Here is a 22,711-nt window from a genome sequence, read left to right on the forward strand (position 1 = left end):
GCTGTAACCAAGTTTGTCTTTATGTACAGTGGTACCTCGGTTCTCAAACGACATCTGTTCCAGAAGCCCGTTCAGCTTCGAAAACATTCGAAAACCGAGGTGTGGCTTCCCATTGGTTGCAAGAGCTTCTTGCACTCAGCAGAAGCTGCATCATATATTCGGGTTCTGAGGAACGTTTAAAAACCAGAGCACTTCCGGGTTTTTGGTGTTTGGGAGCCAAAACAGTTGAGAACGGAGCTGTTCCGAGTTCCGAGATACCACTGTAGTAAGAATATTGGTGGATATGCTCAGTGCTTTTTTTCTTTAAAAAATGTTTAGAGGTACTCTCATTTTGAATCAAGAAAATCACCATTTTATAGTTCAAATCGGGGGAAATGTTGATTAACCAACAACCTGTTGTGCATATAATCAGTAGATGTGCAGATGCTCTTGGAGAACAGTTGTGTGTCGTTTTGAAAAGGACAGCTTCTACAAAAAGGCACCCCTGAAACTGAGCTTTGTTTTCAGGTAAAATTCTGTACTGCAGGCAACACCCAAGCTAGAGCAACATGTATGCTTTAATGCATGCAAGAATGGTTATTATGAGTGGACTTGCCCAATTAAATCAGAAGGGTAGTAAGAAATAGGTATGCATGAATATTGCTTTGAGTTCAGCCTGTACTTCCCAGCCAGGATGCAGAAGACCTCATGTGTACTGCTTCCTCCCGCCTTTTTCTTTTGTACATGTAACAGAATGTACAGATTTTTTTACCAAATCTGTGTTAAGCAAAGCTCTGAATGATTATTCCACCCAGCTAGCTATTTGTGAAATATGTGCCACTCCTTTTTCATTTTTATTTTTTTTTAGGTAAATTCATTTTGCTCTGCAACATTTCACAAATGGTTTTTGAAAACTCTGTGTTCCCTTTAGGCTCTTACATATTGAACAAAATTCAGGTATATTGTGGTTTGTCTGTTCTGGACCTTTAGAGACGCACTGAGGTAAGTGTTTTAAAATGCAAAATAGGCTCAGTCAAAACCTGCACTCTGAGTAGTTTTACTTTGTCCCTCAATCTGCATGAAACCACTAGGAAAATCACCTCAGATTTGGGGGTTTGGTGTCACTATTATGTCATTATTATGCAGATGGCACTCAAGTCACCTTGAACTCTTCTGAGAAAAAGCAGAATATCTTAAATAATAACGTGGTTTTCTGCACACATGAGTGCGTCCAGTGAACCAGGTTTCTAGCTTATATTTCTATCCATCTGGTCACCATGTTTGAAACAAAGTATGAAAGTTAAATATCACTTCACAAGAATCAAAGATGCTAAACCAGGCCCATTAAAATAACATTAAACAGCACACTTTGATGTTCATATCAAAGATATTTAATTGCTGTTTAGAGTTTAATTTGAGAAGTCCACACACAGAATGTGAAATGCTGATTAATAGTCAAATAGACCTTGCCTAGTGACAGCAAAAAAGTAGGTCAAGGGATGTAAAGAGGCCTTTACAAACCCTTTACTATTAGACATTCCCAAGTGTGTCCCCAAAGGAAGCCAGATTGTGCATTCAAAATAAATTGCGTAGAAATTAATGCTGAATATATTCCTTCTCTGTACATGGCAATGAAACATTTGGATGGAGTTTTCCATGTTCACAACTGGCATGCACACCTGGGGTACTCCACCTCGGTGGAAAGAAAGGGGTTTCCTTTTTGAGGTTCACCTCTGTTCACACAGCAGAGATTCTTGGCCCTAATGTATAAACATTATCATTCTGCAGCATCTGGAATGTACAACAAACCCTGTACATCCCATCAAATTGTGCAGTAGCTGCGAAATGTAAGAAAAGCCTACCTATCATTTGTTTTTGTTTCTCTCCCCTTTCAAATATATGATCCTTCACATAAACAAAAGTGAATTAGTTCACATTAGCAGCTATCAGTGGTAAAAACAATGCATTAAAAATAATCACCTAAAACAATGTTTTCTAACCAGCTGCTAAACCAAGTAATGTATTTATTTTATTGCGCATTTGCATAATAGGGCAAACGAGAAAGTCTCTCTAACAGATGTGGTGGTGGCGGGGAAATTTGATTACTGGCCTCTGTTATTAATCACTGCACAAATCTTAAATGATTTGTTTCTACAGTCTGATCAATTTACATCAGAGCACTTGCATTTGTGCACACAACGTGGAGATAAAACATCTGTTCACACCTTCGCTGGCAGCATTGATTTTCTTATCAGGCTTGAGGTTCTGCAGTAAGTGAGGCACGGGAGAATTCACCCAGAGACTGACAACTTTGAAAAGGAAGATTCACTGTTAGCACTGAGAATAATTCATAGCTGAAAGACATTTTACCCAGCCAGTAATACCTATATTGTGCTTATTAGTTGGTCTCTTGAAAGCAGCCACTACAGGGAAGGGAACTCTATAATTGGTCTTGAAATATCAGCCAATTAAAGTTGGGATATAGAGGCATAGATAAAAAATGTGTAAAATTATGTATGTTGATATGCTTTATTGCTGAATACTTCATATTTCATTTGCTTACACATACATGCACACATATGACAGACTATTCACAGATAAGCATCCATAATATCTTTGGGTGACATTGCAGGCATTTTGTTATATGAAATATCTTTATTAGGTTCTAGGTTCTTTTTAATATGACATTAACATTTTGGAGGGTAAGCAAGGAATGTAACTGTTTGAGGGATTTGATCAATCAGTTGTAATGTGTCCTTATAAATAAAGCAATATTCTAGACAAAATATGCATTTTTCATTATTATTATTATTATTATTATTATTCAAAATTTATATACCACTTGTTTGTAAAAAGAAAAAAAACTCTAAACAGTTTAGGTAAAGTTAAAGGACCCCTGATAGTTAAGCCCAGTCGTGAACGACTCTGGGGTTGTGGCGCTCATCTCGCTTTACTGGCCGAGGAAGCCGATGTTTGTCCACAGACAGTTTTTCTGGGTCATGTGGCCAGCATGATTAAGCCACTTCTGGCGAAACCAGAGAAGCACACGGAAATGTCATTTACTTTCCCTCCAGAGCGGTACCTATTTATCTACTTGCACTTTGACATGCTTTTGAACTGCTAGGTTGACAGGAGCTGGGACTGAGCAACGGGAGCTCACCCCGTCGCGGGGATTCGAACCGCCGACCTTCTGATCGGCAAGTCCTAGGCTCTGTGGTTCAGGCTTAGTGGCTCAGCGCCACCCTTGTTCTGGCTAAGCAGTTTACAACAATATAAAATTTAAAAAATTAAAATGATTAATAAAGACAGTTACTTTTAATACCTGTTTCATATGTAATGATATGTATATGTAAGGGATACTTTCTAATGTTGATTCATAAATTCTAAACCGAGAGTGGGTATTACCAGAGAGGCATGATGGGGATGATGCATTAGAAGGAAGACAGGAATTTCCTTGATGCAGCAGACCAAAGGTGTATCTGGCCTTGTGCTATGGATGCACCAGTGATCTTTCAGGTATTCCCTGAAAGATCTGCAGGCACAATGTGATGGTCATCTCATTTTGTTTGGACCAATAACAATTACCTTGCTCAAAGCTGTATCACAAGGTTGCTCAAATGTACAGACTCTGCTCTTTTTTTTATGTGCCACCTCCCTTTACCCTATAACTCTTGGCCAAGAAATTGTGGCTCTTGGTCTTCTTGGAGGAATGGAGGCTTGGGAGGGGAGACTGCTGATTTTAAGGATACTTCCTAGGCAAAGAAGGCCCCTGCTATAGGCCCCAACATTTAGTAGTAGACTGAAAGGGAAGGCCTTCCATTAGGGAATGGGTGGAGCTGTCTGATCTGCAAATATACCCTTCCCCGAAAAGAATATTTTCTAGTTTGTTCCTTTCTGCATCCTGGCGTTCCATCCCAAGAAGCAGTTTTAAGCACCAGGTGCAACCTGGATTGAAAACGGTGTCCCGTGCCTAGCAGTTGGGACAGAGCCATGCACTTCTCCACCATTTGTCATGGAAAATTGCTTCAAGCACCTTTTTGGCCCTTGCCACTATAGTTAGCATCCTAGTGCGCTGGCACAGTGTCATGCTGCTGCGAAAGATGCCCAGCCCCTCCAGTCAGCCGTTGAATTTCACAGCCAGGCTGATTGTACTCAGCAGCAGATAAGAGAGGAAAGGATTACAAATTATTTCCAGAGTAGCAAAAGCAATTTCAGATTACGAGTTTGTTTTAATATCAGAATGGCTGCTTTGCCCTTTTTGAGGGAGATTACTTTTATTGTGCAATAACGGACTTTTACCATTACTTTTTACAGCTAATGAAACTCCCGATGATGCTATGTCAGATGCAGAGCATAAGTATTTGACGATGTTATTATTTATGTAGCAGCATCAGTGTCCGTGGCATTTTGCAGAGCAGCCTAAGGAAAGAAAGGCAGTTTGCTGGGCTACCACTGATTCCATGTGTAATAATGCCTGACTTGTATTTTCTTTGTATCACCTCTTCGCAGAAAGAGCCTAGAACGTTTGCGAGACCCCCGTAGGCAAGACCCCCATATAGAGATGGACTGTAACACTGTGCTCTCCAACTTTGGCAGTTGCAGGAGAAAATACAGAGCAACGTTTTAGTCTATCCAGTTTCAGTAAAAGGACAAATGAGGGAATGGACTGTGAAGAGCTGGAGGATAGTGTGCCGCAGCCAGCCAGCTCAACTCCATTTCGCTCCGAGTCCCAGACCCATCTCCAAAGTCATTAACGCAGTAGCCTGCAGTGTCTGCTAAGGTGCCAGATGCCACTCTCCTGCAGCTTCTGTTCTGATGGTTGCCATTTCAGCAGGAGGAGGTTGGGAGCATTGTGCAGAGAAGCAAAGTGTAGAGAGAGCCATCTTGCTTCTAACTTCCATGGGGCACCTTGTTTATTTTATGAAATGCGGCAACTAGTGTTCTCCAGCGTTTGGGGCAAGATCATCAGTTCTCTTTGGTGGGGACCTGAGAGTCGTGAAGTTACTCTCTTAGTTGACTGAGAGAGAAAAGCCACACACACACCCATTCTTTTTATTTCCCCAGTCTAGAACAAGGGGTAGAAAGCACTGTGCCCTTTGGGTGATGCTGAACACCAACTTCCATCGGCCCCAGCCAGTACGGCCAATGGTCAGGGATGATGAGTGCTGTAGTTCTTGGACTGCATCTCTCATCATCTGGAAGGCACCATGTTGCCTACCCCTGCACTCGGGTTTGAAGGAGGTTGACAACATTCACACTGTGTGACAGAGAACCGTAGCTCAGCATGCTATAGGGTAAAACTGGTTAATTTGAATTAGTTGAATTAGTTTGGAAACTAAGCCTTACGAAGAACACTTGAAGGAGCTGGACATGTTTAGCCTGGAAAAGAGGAGACTGAGAGGAGATATGATAGCCATCTTCAAATATCTTAAGGGCTGTCACATGGAAGAGGGAGCATGCTGGTTTTCTCCTGCTCTGAATGGGTAGGACTCAAGGCAACAGCTTCAAGTCACAAGAAAGGAGATTCTGACTAATCATTCGGAAAAACTTCGTGACAATAAGAGCTGTTCGGCAGTGGAACAGACTCCCACGAGAGGTGGTGGACTCTCCTTCCTTGGAGGTTTTTAAGCAGAGGTTGGATGGCCATTTGTCATGGATGCTTTAGCTGAGATTCCTGCATTGCAGGGGGTTGGGCTAGATGACCCTTGGATCCCTTCCAACTCCAAGATACTATGATTCTATGAAAAGAGCATGTCACATAAGAAAAAGAAAAAAATACTTCTAAACATATATGAAACAATACTTTGAATACTTCCTGCACATCAGTTCATATATTAATAATAAATGTTCACTTATTAGCTATAGATGATTTGCTTTTAAGGCTTGATTAACTTATGTAATGGGTTTAATAATTAATAATAATAATAATAATAATAATAATAATAATAATAATAATAATAATAAATTTCTACTGCCACTTTGAGACTTCGATATAATGCAGTTAGTAGGATGTTATTGTTGTTGTTGCTGCTGCTGCTGCTTTGGGGACCTATGGGAAAGTCATCCACAGGCTCCCCACCCCCATATTTTGTAAGAAGTAGTACTTCTGTGCCATTTTCTTTTGCTGTAACCTGTGGTCAAAACATTAAATACTGACAGACATACTGTCTGAATGCCAGTCGCCGGAAACTGCAGCTGGTGAGGGATGCTGCCTTCAGCCCTTGTGAATAAGTTTCCCAGAAGCAAGTGCTGGAGAGAGGATGTTGGTTCATTAGGAAAGAGGTTGAAAATTGAAATATGCAATATAATAACAGGTCGTTATACAAACCTATGGTGTGTCCAAACTTGGAATACCATCTACAGAGCTGGTTGCCACATTTCAAAAATGGTATTGTAGAAAAGGAAAAGAGTTAGCAAAGGACAACAAGGGGCTGGGGCAACTCACTTGTGAGGAGGTTACAACATCTGGGCCTCTTTTAGGTTAGAGAAATGAAAAGTAAGGAGGGACATGGTAAAGGTGTACGCAGTTAAGCATGGTGTGGAAAAAGTGAGCAGAGAGAAGTTTTTCTCCTCTCATAATATTAGAATTCAGAGTCATCTAGTGAAGCTAAATGTTAGAAGATTCAGGAGAGAGAAAACAAAGTACTTCTTCACCCAACGCATAGCTAAAAATATGGAATTTGCTACCACAAGATGACGCGATGGCTGCCAACTTTGATGCCTTAAAACAACATTAGACAAGTTAGTGGAAGCTAAGACCACTGTATTTTAATACTGTGTTGGAAGCTGCCCAGAGTGGCTAGGGAAACCCAGCCAGATGGGTGGGGTATAAATAAATTATTATTATTATTATTATTATTATTATTATTATTATTATTATTATTATTATATAGGCTATCAATGGCAAATAGTCATGATGGTTGTGTATTAACTTTAGTATTAGAGGTGATATGTCTCTGAATATCAGTTGATGGACAGTGGAAGTCAAAAGAGCGCTCTTGAACTCTTGGTGTGTTTGTGGACTTCTCATAAGCATCTATCTGGCTGACCACTGTGAGAACATGATTAATCAGATGGCCCTTTGGGCTGGATCCAGCAGGGCTCTTCCTTTGTTCCACGTTTTATATCCCAAGTCATATGCTTATTCAAGCCTTGCAGCTTGTCAATCTAGCAATCCTTAAGAAGAAGAAGAAGAAGAAGAGTTTGGATTTGATATCCCGCCTTTCACTCCCCTTCAGGAGTCTCAAAGCGGCTAACAATCTCCTTTCCCTTCCTCCCCCACAACAAACACTCTGTGAGGTGAGTGGGGCTGAGAGACTTCACAGAAGCGTGACTGGCCCAAGGTCACCCAGCAGCTGCATGTGGAGGAGCGGAGACGCGAACCCGGTTACCCAGATTACGTGACTACCGCTCTTAACCACTACACCACACTGGCTTAACCTTCTCTAGTCTAATTCACTACTCTGGAAGGCTGACCACACTTTCCTTGTCCTGATCTGGAGCTACAGAAAAAGACATTGAATCTTCTCCAGTAATTCCTGATTGGATTTCCTTGTAGAAACATGTACTCTTGCAGGAAATCCTAAGACCCAACGTATTTATTTATTTATTGCATGTACAGGCAACAAACAATTTACGCATGTCCAGCTGATGCATGACCACACATGTGCACATCACGCCAAACCCAGAAGTTACTTTAAAAGTGGCAAAAGCAGCCCTAAAAGAGCCCAGAAAGGGCAAAAAGGTGCTAAAACAGCACCTAGAAACCCCCAAAGCCTTTGCAAGTGCAATCCCAGCAGCCCTTGAGCTGACCAATGAGACCTGTGGAGAGTTGGAGCATGAGCAAAGAGGTTTGGAAGGAAGCAATTGTGGTGAGTTTGGCAGAGTTGGATGTCTGATAAGTGCTGCTTGTTTTTAAGGGTTGTTTTTTTGGAGGGGGGCTTCCAGAGGTTTAGAGGGTGTTTTCAGGCTTTTCCAATGGTGTTTCAAATATACATGATTTCACGTAAACATGTGGTACCTCGGAACGTAACCCCCACATAAATTGCCTGTAGTTAAAAAGGGAAGCGTTTGGGAAGTGTGGCCTTCTAGAGCTGACCTTCCAAAAATCTAAGATGATCATGCCCTAACCCTGGCTGTAAAAATCAAGTTGTAAAAAAGAGGGCTTCTGAATCAACCTTGAAGGCACTAGCAAAAGTTTTATGTGCACATAAAGTTGTTTTAAGGGCAAAACATTAACGCACACAGACTTTCTGCCTGCAAAATATATGCACATCCTCAAGCAGGTAATTGCGCTCTAGAATCTTGCATATGCATGAACAAAATGAGTAATTGCATGTGCAGGCTACTGCTAGTGCGTGAAATTACCTGTTTTGCAAGTGTAAATTGTTGTTTTTGCATGCACATTTACCTGTTTGCTGTGTTTATATTTTGCGGGTTTGAGTTAGCTGCCTGTGTTTGAAAACTGTGGCCCTAAGGATATAAACAAAGGAGTCAAAGCAAAAGATGGAATATTAATTGTGAGTGGGAATGGCGGTTGGGTGGGAGGGAAGGAATACTGCATTATCCCTTCTGCTTCTTTACAGTGCAGTGTGGCAATGTTTATCTCATAGAATATTTATCAAGTACTCTTATTCTGTGCCATTTCCAGTGTTCTCTTCCAAAAATTTTCAACAATAAGGGAGCATTTATCTAGACAGAAAGCACTTTCTATAAAGGGAACATTTCTTTGGTTGACAGACCATAGGTTTTCTCTGTGTGGGTTTTGTTTGGTTTTTTTAGAAACAATTTATTCCTGTGTTTCTGTTCGTCTAGAACTGAGACAAAAGGACTGGGCACCATTGTTTAGTTTAAGCGACTGAGTATGGATAATTCCACGATGAAAGCAGAAGCAAAGTGCAGGCTATGAAATATGTTGGTTTTCAGAATGCTATGAATTTAGAACATAATTTATAATCCCCAATTCAGCTATGCATCGACCCTACAATTTATCCATGACATGTATGGTGCTGATAGCACTCATGCAGTTAAATTCTATTCTCCACGGAGCACTGCTGGAGCTAGTTTCCTCAGAGCAGAACAAAATATTAATTTCTACTTATTTTCAGTTTGCCTAGGTGCATATTACTATGTTGGACACAAAAGCTGTGGAAGAAGGGACAGTTGGTACCATACAGTCAATGGGTCTCCTAGATTCTCACAATAGCAAGTATTTAATAACAAGCAGGGGCATCTCCTTCACTGGAAGTTTTTAAGCTGAAGTTGGATGGCCATCTGTCATGGATGCCTTAGTTGAGATTCCTGCATTGGAGATGACTCTCAGGGTCCCTTCTAACTCTGCAATTCTATGATTCTGGGATGCCCAGAGTGGCTGGGGTAACCCAATCAGATGGGTGGCATACAAGTATATTATACAGTGGTTCCTCAGGTTACATACGCTTCAGGTTACAGACTCCGCTAACCCAGAAACAGTGCTTCAGGTTAAGAACTTTGCTTCAGGATGAGAACAGAAATCGTGCTCTGGCAGCGCGGCAGCAGCAGGAGGCCCAATTAGCTAAAGTGGTGCTTCAGGTTAAGAACAGTTTCAGGTTAAGAACGGACCTCCGGAACGAATTAAGTACTTAACCAAGGTACCACTGTATTATATTATATTGTATTATATTATATTATAATTACATTATATTGTATTTCTGCTTATTCTATTATTCTGCCCTATTTGCTTCCTTGCTGGTGGGACCATAATGACATGATAGTGCACAAACTTAATCTGGGTTTGATGGGAAAACTAGAATTCTGGTGTATGGAAAAGGTTGTTATTGTTTTTTGTGCGGGAGGGCTGCCTTTCACTCTCAAGCATTTTTCTTACCTTTTCTCAGGCATTGTTGTCCCTATTCGCTGCTGCTTCAGCATCCTTTAAAAAAATACTTGAAAGGGTTCATTCACTGCACGATTTCAGATTATCATGGAACAGGTGGGAAACAAGGTGACATCATGGGGTAATATAGCCAATCAGATTTGGTAGCAGTGGGACGGGGAAATATTAGGGAAGATACAAAAGAGGCAAAGAGCATTTCTATTTGTGGATGGAGAGAAAGCACCTGATGATCCATGATGATGATGATTAATAATAATAATAATAATTACGCCACCCATCTGGCTGGGTTTCTCCAGCCACTCTGGGCGGCTTCGGACAAAAAAAGTCAAACATTAAAAACTTCCCTAAACAGTGCTGCCTTAAGATGTCTTCAAATGTCAGATAGTTGCTTATTTCCTTGACATCTGATGGGAGGGCGTTCCACAGGGCGGGATCCACCACCAAGAAGGCCCTCCCTATAACCTCACTTCTTGCAGTGAGGGAACCTCCAGAAGGCCCTCGGCGCTGGACCTCAGTGTCCAGGCTGAACAGTGGTAGTGGAGATGCTCCGTCAGGTATACTGGGCCGAGGCCATTTGACATCCCTGATAACATCAGTGCAAGCAAATGGAAGTCTCCCTTTCCACACACCTAGAGTCAAGCAACAAGAGAGTACGTTCTCTTTCCTTGGTAAACCAGGCCAAAGCACCCTGACCTGCCATTCTGCTACCTACCTTTCCTGTAATGCAAGCTTCAGCTTTACACAGGTCTATTTGGGCTAGAACTTGGGTAAAAGTGCACATCTGAAGCATCACCCTCCACTTGTTGGGGAAACTAGTCAATTTGATCAGGGAGAAGATATACATTGACAGGAACATTGTATGTTTCCCCTTCCCTCCCACCTTGCAAAGGGTTTCATGCTTTTTTGCAAAGGTGTATGGGGTGGAAATCACTAAAAGGGGAAGTCTATTTTAGAAGAAGAAGAAATGGCTGCGAAAAGAACCCAGTCCACGACCATTTTGGATCAGCATTAGTTTTAATGACACAGAAGTCTCCACCGCAGGCTTTTAATCCATGGAATTTCTCACTAGCAGGATTTATGCTCCACCAATCCTCCCTATCTCTTTTCCCAGCGTAGTCCAGAACAGATGATGTATTGAAAGCCTAGTGTGATGGTGTTATTCCAGCAGCATGATATATATTATAGCTAAAATGACCTCTACATTTTCAAGGTTTGCTAAACCTTAAATTTAAGCTACCTGTTTCACAAAAAGTATCTGAAACAATAACTTTTTTTATGTTGCAACAAACATTACATTTAATGAGTATAGTGCACATGTAATGATACACTGAATCAGTATGAAGCCTCAAATAATGATTTCTGTTGGCACTATAAAAGGAATGTAATTTTTCTTGTTGAAATACCATTTTTCAGTTACTGCATGACTGATGTGGTAATTATCCCCTACACCTGGGATTTAAATCCAATCCTACAAGCCCATTTTCTGTTTGCAAGCTGTCAGGCTGATGCATAGGCTTTGTTCTTATCTGGCAGTAGGCGAGGAATCGGTAATTCAGAAACAACAAAGTCACTGATGGGTCATCATGTAATCTGCACTGAAAATTGCAATCTGTAATGAGATTGGAAACACAGATGAGGTGACTAAAATTGATTACCTACCATAGCTGAAATTTTCAATTTTATTGCACAAATATGATCAAAACTAGTCCATAAGTTTGGGAGATTAGTTGTGAAAGAATAAAGATTACTTTAAAATTAGGCAAAAGGAGAGATAAGTTATTAAAATGTAAATTTATTTTGTTTTACAGCAAGATGATTCATCTCCAAGGTGATTCATATTTTTGCATTTATTTATTTTTAAGCTCTCATGATATCATGTGTGGATCTGTTGCTTGTAAGGAGAATGAATGAACAACAAGGGGGGGGGGATCAGTAATGGAAGGTGAAGAACTACCGAAGTCACTAGGCTATATATATATATTGTATGACATGATCATTTGATGCAAGGTTATCCCTTTTTTCCCCTCAGCAGGATCACAAAAAATGATTTCCAATAGTGTAGTAAACACAGGTCTCTTGCTAATGCCATCTACAAATATAGCTCCTAGGCAACTGCGCATATGTCAGAGCACAATATACTGAATTTTCAGTAGAGATACTGTATAAAAGACAAGAATATCAATGCCAAGGTTCTGAGATAATGCTACCCAAAGCATATATATAACAAGTACTGGTCGATAGTGAGAAGGGTGCATGTGGGCATCAATAACTGAATGTAGCAAGGGCGGGGGGAACAGTTCTTGAATGTGTGTGGATAGATAGACACACAGATGCATCAGTTAGTATATTTTGGGCTGGAGTTAACTACCCCATTCCTCTAGCAGAAGCCAGCATAAGGACTCACCTCTCCCTGCATCCGGCACCCCCCAAAGCCTTTCCAAAATCTGCTCTGGAGGGTTGGGAGATCACCTAGAACATCACAATGTGTCTGTGCGGGGGGGGGGGGAGAAGATTGTTCCATAATCTTTAAAGTTTCATTTTTCATTTGTCCTTCGTTGGGTGAGAAATGTTAGTGTGTGGCATCTGTGAATGCAACTATGGGGCTTCTATTTATGCCTTTCCCAAGGCTGAAAAGTCTCATCCCAGCAAATACATGGTTCTGTTCACATTGCCAGTGACAATGTGTGTGTGTGTGTAACAGGGATTAGGGCGAGATCCATTCTTCTCACTCCCCCTGAACAAATGCCATTGCCATTTTAACTCTGCTCTGGGTTTCAGCTGCATTTTATATCTTTCAATTTTAATGCTGATGTTATTTTTTAAGTTGATTCTTGCTGCTTTGTGTCTGATGTGTATACAAATAAATATGGCATTTTTCGCCTTCTGCTGATGCATTTCATGCAACTGTCAGTTTGTGCTCAGAAGTCCAGAGGATTTCCATTTCCTTTTGTTGTTACATGTTCTAAAAAGACACACTTAGTTTTCCTTCATTGGGGGAGGAGGGTAACATGCAATCACAGCTGGTCAGAATCCCCCACTATCAGCACTGCATCATGAATTATGGTTTCCAGATTTATTTATTTATTTATTTATTTATTGAAGCTGAGTAGCAACAGGGAGTCAGTAGTGGGGATGGAGAGGCAAAAGACCCTGGGCCCAAGCACACATGCATATCCCGAGCCTTCCCCAATGATCTGCCCCCTTCCCCCTTTGTTTTGACAGATCAGGGGAGGCTCGGGAGTCACGGGCAGGTGGGCGTTGTCCAGGAGGGGTGCAAGGTGCGTGGTTTCTCTGCCAGGCAAGGTGCAAAGCCCTTCTTTCGCACCCTGTGAAACATAAATGCGCAGAGGTTTTTTAAAACTGGGCAATGGCTGGCTGGCTGTGACTCCCAAGCCTCCCCCAATCAGTCAAACAAAAACAAAGGGGGAAGGGGGTAGGAGATCTGTACCGCTGGACGTCCCCGTTTCCCCTTCGGCAGTGGTGGTGGCAGCAGTAGTCAGCTGCCCGGAGCCAAGGCGCCCACCATTTTTCTTTGCCGGAAGTCCCCATATGATGTGTTGCGCAGAAGACACATCATATGGGGACTTTCAACGAGGAAAAATGGCGGGCGCCATGGCAGCGAGCAGCTCCTGAAGCCAGCCAGAGCCAACTGTGCTACCAGGCTGGCTCTGGGCTGCTGAGGCTGCCGCTGTCACGTTTCCCGGGGACAGATTTGCAAATCTTGGGACGGAATTTGTCCGGGGACAGATTTGCAAATCTTGGGACGGAATTTGTCCGGGGACAGATTTGCAAATCTCAGGACTGTCCCTGGAAACGGGGGACATCTGGTAACCCTATCATGAATAGTACCCCGAAGAAATGCATAGAAATTTCAACAGCCACCACCAGAACAGCTGCTACTCAACAGCTAGGGCTATCATTTGTCTTTTAACTGAGTAATCAATCAATTCATCAATCAGCTCTGTTTAAATACATGACAAGTGCATATGGACAGTGTGAGATACTAATAAATGAAAACTGCCACTCAATGCCCCAGCAAAAAACCAACTTGGTGTAGGGGGTGGAATGCTGACGTAGGATCTGTGAGACCTGGGTTTAAATCCTCCACTGAGCCATGAAGCTCGCTGAACAATCTTAGGCCAGAGACTTTCTCAGAATAACTTACCTCAGAGAGGTGTTGTGATGATAGAATGAGGAGGGGTACAGTGTCTTGAGTTCCTCAGAGGAAAGGTGGGATATAAACAGAAAGAAAGAAAGAAAGAAAGAAAGAAAGAAAGAAAGAAAGAAAGAAAGACTTTATTTCCTTTTTATTTCACAGACTACTTTCTCTATGTACTTTCTCTGGCAGGTATCAATGTGTCAAAGTAAAATTGCAGGGATATTTTTCTTGTGGTGATGAGCCAGTCATTGGGAAGAAACCATATTGCTTCAGCCAAGGAACTAGGCTTGGTCTACTAGCACAACCATGCATTATTTTGCTGGCACAACCATGTAAGATGGTCCAAACCATGTTATGTGATCCGGTTCAGGGAGGGCAGGCAGAACTATTACTGTTCTGATGAAAAATTGACTGTTTAATTACACTGGTCAACAACAAATTTGTTGTCTGCATTTTTTCAGTTGATTTAGGACGAATCTGATGCGCTGAATCCAAAAATCACATTGGTTTTGCTCAATCAGGTCAAGTTTTTGAGCTATGGCCACATGTCATTTTTTTACGTTTTTGTTCACATGTACGCTTGTGTAGAGCATTTTAGAAGAAGTTGGTGGGGGTAAAATGCCATGTCGAATAATTGTTTTGGTTGGAAATGATTATTTTAATGACAAGAAGTATTCAGGTCCGATAGTTCTGGGTGATTATGTTGAAAAGGGATCAGTTTGAAGTCATAAAACCTCGGAATCTTCCATAAATTGGTGCGGCAAAGCATAAAGTTGGGGGATCAAAAAACTAAGTTAATCCTGATCTTCAATCAGCACGTCGTTCTGTAGATCATTGTGATGAAATTCCAGTGCCTATCTTCGGAGAACTTCCTGACATTAGTGATGAAGATGCCTCCAGTGGTGAAGGACATGAAGAAGAAGAAGTGGTTCTTGAAGATGATGCTCCACATCCATTTTCCCAAAAGGAGTTGAATGATCTAGTTCGTGACCTCAGCTTGTCAAAGGACTCTGCCGAACTGTTGGCATCCAGATTGAAGGGAAAAAACCTCCTCTCTGACAGTGCTCGCATCAGCTTCTTCCGCAACAGGCATCAAGAGTACCTCCATTTTTTCTCGGAAGAGAAGGACTTGGTGTGCTCTGCAGATATTGCGCAGCTTCTGCTCAAGCTTGGAGTGCCACAGTACGAACCCAAAGATTGGAGACTGTTCACTGACAGCAGCAAGCGATCACTGAAATGTGTTCTGCTACACAACGGCAACCAGTTTGCCACTATACCCCTGGCTCACTTGAGTACACTGAAGGAGAACTATAAAGCGGTGAAGTATGTGCTGGAGAAAATTGGTTATGATCAACATAAGTGGTTTACCTGAAGATGGTGAACTTTTTGTTGGGACAACAGTCTGGCTTCACCAAGTACCCATGTTTTCTGTGCATGTGGGATAGTAGGGACCGTGCTCAGCATTACACGAAGAAGGGCTGGCCTGTGCGGGAGGAATTGGCGCCTTGCAAAGAAAGGAACGTCATCAACGACCCTCTGGTGGACAGAGACAGAATACTCTTCCCACCGCTGCACATCAAGCTCGGCTTAATCAAGCAGTTCACCAAGGCTCTGGACAAGGATGGTGACTGCTTCACTTACTTGTGCCAGGCTTTTCCAGGATTGACCATGGAGAAGTTGAAAGCTGACATCTTTGACGGTCCTCAGATCCATCAGCTCATCAGAGATCCAGAGTTCGGAAACTCAATGAACGAAGTGGAACTGGAAGCGTGGAAGGCATTTGTTCTGGTAGTGAAGAACTTTCTTGGCAACAATAAGGCCAGAAACTACACAGAACTTGTCAACAACCTGCTGACTGCTTTCAGAAACCTGGGCTGCAACATGAGCGTCAAGATGCACTACCTATTTTCACATATGGACCGGTTTCCTGAGAACCTGGGTTCAATGAGTGATGAGCAGGGGGAGAGATTCCATCAGGACATGAAAGAGATGGAGACCAGGTATCAAGGTCGCTGGGACTCAGTCATGATGGCTGACTACTGTTGGACTCTGAAGAGAGACCTCCCTGCCGCTGAGCATTCCAGGAGTTCCAAGAAACAGAAGTTCAAGCCCTGAAGTTTGAAAAATGGTGAAGCAACATGCAATTTACGTGTACTTACCTTTATCAATGCCCACCATTCAGTTTACAGTAAACCTGACCTGATGGAGAGAAACGGATGCCATTTCCTGATTCAGCAGTGCAAAAATACCCTAAATCAGTTGTAGAAATCTAGACAACATTCAAAAAGTAAAAAATTGTTGCCCAGTGTTATGTATTGGTACAATAAGGCACAGTAAGAATCAAATTCTTACGTTTCATTGGGATTGCTTTGATATTTGCATTTAACAAATTCAAATCACTATTATGTTTTTTTATCCCTCATATATTATGGAAAATAAATAAAGAGATGTGGGGAATGCAAAAAAAGATGGCCTAACAGGAAAGACAGTCAAGTAATGGGGGGACGGGACAGCAGGGCTGATGGAGCAGGAATAGGGAAACCTATGGCCGTCTAGATGCTGCAGCTGTGCATCTGGAAGTTCAGAGGTTTCTGTGGTATAGAATGACAGTTCCTACAAAGTTGTTGTTGTTGTTGTTGTTGTTGTTGTTATTATTATTATTATTATTATTATTATTATTATTATTATTATTATTACCCCGCCCATCTGGCTAGGTTTCCCCAGCCACTCTGGGTGGCTTCCAACAAAATATTAAAATACAGTAGTCCATCAAACATTAAAAGCTTCCCTAAACAGGGCTGCCTTCAGATGTCTTCTAAAAGGAGAAAAGTCTAGAACCTCTAGAACAGGAAAGATGGTCAAGTAATTGAAAAAAAACAGCAAGAACAAAATGCCCAATTTCAAAAAGAAATAGCAGTTTGATTCCCCCACCCCCTCACCCCAGCCAGCCAGCCCTATCTGAAAATTAGAAATGTCCACTTACAGGAGATGTGGCAAGGACCATCTCTAATGCCTTGCCACCCAGTCCATCAATATATGCATGAGTTGTTATAGTAATCCTAGTACCAGGGATGAGAGGTGCATTAACATGGAAGCTGACAATGAATACTTAATTACCTTCCGTGTCAGAATGACACGGTGCCTAGATTAATGGCAAGGAAATGAATCTGACTCATCGTGCAACTTGGAAAGGAAGCAGAAATAAAATACAGCCAAGCTACAGGTAGATGCTTATGAGCATCTCTCCGCAAAGCAGCTGAGCCAGCAACCTTCTCTCTTTATTTATAGGCACAGCCTAGGTGTGTGGCGGTTGTTTTACATAAGGGGTTGGAGCCGTTCCATAATGAAGGGTTGGCCTGGTGATGAGCAAGGCAATGAAGTCAGACTTAATGAAAACCAGTGGGCGCTACTTCAGAGATGCTTAAATGACTTCTAAAGGAGCTGATTAAAAAGTCACGCGACAACCATTTGCAGAAAACATATGTCAGTGGGAGGGAGGAGTTTTCTCATGACACTTCTGTGATGGTACATGCCCAATGGTACGTACACCCGAAGGTCAGAAATGCAAGAAAAGGGAACAAAACTATAATGAAAAAGATTAAAGAGTTAGGGATTCTAATCTCAAGTATACTAAAATGATTAGTCCTGGAGCTGGTGGAAGGTGACTAAGGATACAGCCCTATTAAATGTAACAAGACTCACTTCTGAGAAGAAATGTATAGATAGCATTGTTCTGTAAGGCTGCAGTCCTACAAGCACTTCCTTGGGAGTAAATCCCAATGAATGCCACATATGAGCGACAAGGGGTCTTATGGCACCTTCAAGTCAAAGTAAATTCATTTCTTGCTTGTTAGCATACTATTTATTACAGTGGTACCTCAGGTTAAGTACTTAATTCGTTCCGGAGGTCCTTGCTTAACCTGAAACTGTTCTTAACCTGAAGCACCACTTTAGCTAATGGGGCCTCCTGCTGCTGCCGAGCCACCGGAGCACGATTTCTGTTCTCATCCTGAAGCAAAGTTCTTAACCTGAAGCACTATTTCTGGGTTAGTGGAGTCTGTAACATGAAGCGTATGTAATCTGAAGCATATGTAACCCGAGGTACCACTGTATTTATTTATTCCATAAAATTTGTGCACTGCTTGATTGTTAAAAAACAACAACCCTCAAAGCGGTTTACAGATGGTAAAACAGTGAAATCAAGAAAAAAAATCCACAACCTTACTTTAAAACATGCAAAAGTTAAAATAGCAAAAGAGAATCAAATTACCGGTATCTCAGCTTCCTAAGTGTCAAAACATTACAAGACTCTTTATCGTTTGGGCAGCCACAGACTAACACAGCTAGCCCTCTACAAATAGCTCTCTGAAGCTCGCTTTAGTGCAGTGTCTGCATTATCAGTAAACATGGGCCCTTTATGAGGAACAGATCTAACCCACGCAGCCAGCGCCAAGTGAGCTGACGCAGAGCTGTCACTTGGCTGGAGGAGCTAGTTACTACTCTGTGCAGGCTCCCAGGCCTAATCAAGAATAAAGTTTGATTTGCTATTTATTCAGTTTGTGGTGAGGGCCTACATAAACAGCAGAAGATAATACAACTAGAACATTAACTATATTCTTCCAGAAATATCTATCTATCATCTATCACTGTCTATCTATCTATCTATCTATCTATCTATCTATCTATCTATCTATCTATCTATCATCTATCTATCTATCTATCTATCTATCTATCTATCTATCTATCTATCATCATCCATCTATCTATCTATCTATCTATCATCTATCTATCTATCTATCTATCTATCTATCTATCTATCTATCTATCTATCTATCTATCATCTATCATCTCAGAAGAACTTGGGCAATTTGTTCCAACCTGATCCAAGGACTGGTTGAAACTACCTGTCCATCCTCGACAGCCATTCCCTTGCCCAAAGCTCCTAAACCTATTTCCTCTTCCTTTCTCCTACTTCAAACCTCTGGCAGTGTCAGGAGCAAGAGTAGCTGCAGTAGCAGCAAAGCATGAAGAAAAAGGAAGCTTTTCCCTCCCTCACCTTGATGCACTGGTTTATGAGAGATGTATTTTCCAAGGCCTTGCCCTTTGTTTTTCTAGCAACAGGCCTGAAAGCCAATAAACCAGCCAGTCTTGGCTAGGATTAAACCCCTTTGAGAGCAGAAGTAGCTTTTCGGATCCTAGTCTTTGGACAGCAGCAATTGCAAAACTTGTTGTGGTAACTTTTCAGTAGATTTAAAAAAAGGAAGAACTATGGAGAAATGTCTGCTTTGTTGGGTTTTCTTTCTTTTTTTTAATTGGTCCAAAATCTTGCTGGGTGGATCAAAGAACATCTTTGAATCTTGATTACATATATTGTTATAGGTTTAAAAGTGCTAGAATTTAATTAAGATTTAGGGTGTCAAAGCTTATTTCTTGGAGATGATAGCAAGACTCAAGTGGGTATTTAAGCCAGACCCAGTATATATCGAAGCCATGTGCTAGACCTTGTTAATCCTGTAATTAAGCCAAGTGTAAAAGCTAATTAACTCAGATAATTTACTTTTGAGGTGCTAGCTTGGTGGGGATGAGACATTTAAGTTACATAGAGGATCAAAAGTGAATCTCATCTGCAAATGAGAGTTTCCTCCCTCTCTCAACTGTGGGTTTAGTTTAAAAGACAATACCAGTGTTTTAGGAAAAGTTTAGAATGACAGTTAGGACTTAAGCACCAGAAGTTACTAAGCAGTGGGCTGGAGAGAGTGATGTACAGTGCCAGATTACCAAATAGGCAGAGAAGGCACCGAACTATAGGCCGCAGGCCTCTTAGGGGCCCCGTGACAACAGATCAAAATAATATAGATTTGATCTTTTAAATTTTTTTTACAAAATTACTAGAGCATGCACATGAGGAGGTCCTGAGATTTTGACTGCCATGGGGCCTCCAAAGGGTTTAATCCGGCACTGGTGATGTAAGGTGAGGAGGAAGCAGAGGGCTGGAGAAAGGGTCAGAAAAACAATGCTTATTTGTGTTTTGAAGGCATGCTATGTCTATGGGAGCAGCCAGAATCTCTTGGAATGCAGTGCTGGAAATTCCTCCATTGGCTTCAGGTTCTATATACTCCTCCTCCTCCTCCTCCTCCTCCTCCTCCTCCTCCTCCTCCTCCTCTTCTTCTTCTTCTTCTTCTTCTTCGATCACGCATAGCCAAAGATTGTCTTCCATGAACATGATCTTAACAGTGAGTCAGTAAGTGACTGTGGTGGCCTATTCACATGCCCTTCTGTTGCAGGAGAACCCACTACCACACTTCCACAGTGGGGACATAGGTTTCTGGGTGAGAGTTTATCATGGTGAGGGTTTGTCAAATGTGCCTTCCTCTTAGCTTGTTTTTTCCTTTCGTCCTGAGTTCAAGCATCTTCAAAATCCATATACCGGTACAGTGGAACCTCAGGTTACGTACCGTCCTCCTTACGAACACTTTGGGTAACAAGCTCCGCTAACCTGGAGGTAGATGCTGCTGGTAGCAAACTTTGCCCCAGGATGCGAATGGAAGTCACGTGGTGGCAGCATGGCGGCAGTGGGAGGTCCCATTAGCGAAAGCGTGCCTCAGGTTAAGAACTGTTTCAGGTTAAGAATGGACCTACGGAATGAATTAAGTTCGTAACCAGAGGTACCACTGCATATGTAAATAAACCACTTTATCAGAAAGACACCACAGTCTCCACTTTGCCTCATTGTCCAAAAGGAAACACAGACCCTGGGTTAAAGCATGCCTGCATCTCCTGGCTCTTGCACAGATTGGAGACAGGGGTGGTGCGTAACAATTTTTCAGGGTTGCATATATGTAACAATATCTCCCATCACTTTCTACAAAGAAAATTGGTCAAAGCTACTTGCAAAAGCCACAGCATCAAGAACCAGTTAAAAACCAGATATGAGAAAACAAGGTCAGATATTCAGAATTCCCAAAGTGCTCATCCGACAATAAAATGAGAAACTCTTCTCCACCCTACTAAAAAATGAGCACCATAAAAAAGGCACCGATCATACCAAGGTATGATTTCACATATGAAATGTTCAACTTTCTGTGGTTAAAGCATAATTAATTTAAATCTACAGGAGTAGTATCCAAATGCTTGGTTCCAGAACATTGCCTCTTTGGCAAGTCTCTTATTTTTGTTTTTCCTGTCCTTTCGATTTGGCTGCAAAAAGATGCCACCTGCAATATTCCTCCTCTAACTTTAGTAGGCCTTGGATTCTGTGCAACCGGCTTCAAAACATGGCCAGCTAATTAGGATGCTTTGCCTCATGAAAGTCAGCAGCAACTTGTCTCCAGTCCAGGACTTTCAGCATTACCCATCCACACATGCAAAACCTCTGAGCGTGCCCTCTGGCATGAATAAACCATTCACACTCTTCTACACATGCTTCCTCGTGGTCTGTACAGTTTTCATTTACACCTGGGCCTCACCTGCAAGACTGCATTTAAATAAGTCCAAATTTTTGTTTTTGCTTTAATGGCCTCCTTTGTGTTTTATTTCGTTCCTTTAAAATTATAGCGCTGGCTGGCTTCTCCCAGTTGCCGATGCAGCCAGTTAGATCAGGAAGACTTTGTTTGAAAAGCACAAAGGTGTGGCTCAACTCCTAGGCTCCCTGAGTTCCAGTGAAGCCTCTTCCTAGCTCTCTGATTAAGTGAAGAGGAAGAATTAAGTGTGCTCAGAAATAAGGCCATTTAGTGCGTGTCTTACATTCTTGGAGGATGTGCCCCGATTCTAGATACAGGATGCCAATGAAATCCTTTCATTCTCCAGGTACCAGTGGTCGCTTTTAATTGGCCCCAATAGTACTTCCTTCATTTCGCTCACCAGAAATAGTAACATAACCAACAAATGTATACTTTTAGAGTAAGCTCTTTATTATAGCAAAACTGCTAGTCTGTACAGACTAAACTGAATTTGAATGAGGCAGTGTTTTAAAAAAAGAAAAAAAGTCCACATTTAATTAAAGCTGAATATCCCGATTCCCAAACAGTAAAATATGCTGGCTACTGTTTATTAAAACGTCTAGTTAAAATTAGGAGAAACATCCTCTTAAATTAATAATCATTAACTATTTTTAAACCACTAAATTAATGCTCATTAAAACATACAACAAAGAGAAAAGTGGTTCCATATCAGTAATTAGCAAGTTGCACATACAGGGTGGGGGGATGGGGGAGAGAGAGAGAATGGAGGAGGCACGAAAACAAGCAATCTCAAAAGAAGACAATGTTTTGTTTTGTGTTATATGTGTGTGTGTGTGTGTGTGTGTGTGTGTGTGTATGAAAATCGAGAAAACAGAAACATTCCAAACAATGCTAAGATTACAGTGAAGGAACCACCGGAAGGCCCTTGGAGCTGGACCTCAGTGTCTGGGCTGAATGATGGGAGTGGAAACGCTCCTTCAGGTATACTGGGCCGAGGCCATTTAGAACTGGTTCATACTTCCACTTATTCTTCTGCTTTCCTCCAGGAAAATCCTGTGTTTACCACTGAATCAGAACTATCGGTTTTTCTGTGGATTGATGTTTATACCAATTCAATGGCAAATGGTGGGATTTCCCAGGGAAAGTGTCAGGACAAACAGAAAACCTCATGGGCCCGTGCTTTCTAGCACAGGTCAAGCAAGTGTGGACAAGCCCTGTATCATAACCAGTAAAATGGAA

At 41.7% G+C, this 22,711-nt stretch overlaps 1 long non-coding RNA gene across 1 annotated transcript in view; it reads right to left on the minus strand.

Annotated features, from left to right (window-relative positions):
* The window catches only part of LOC308596337, a 646,399-nt gene that overhangs the window by 106,720 nt on the left and 516,968 nt on the right, over positions 1–22,711 (minus strand). The window lies entirely within an intron of this gene.

The sequence above is a fragment of the Podarcis bocagei genome (genome assembly GCF_964188305.1).
Source record: "Podarcis bocagei genome assembly, chromosome: 1".
NCBI lineage: Eukaryota > Metazoa > Chordata > Lepidosauria > Squamata > Lacertidae > Podarcis > Podarcis bocagei.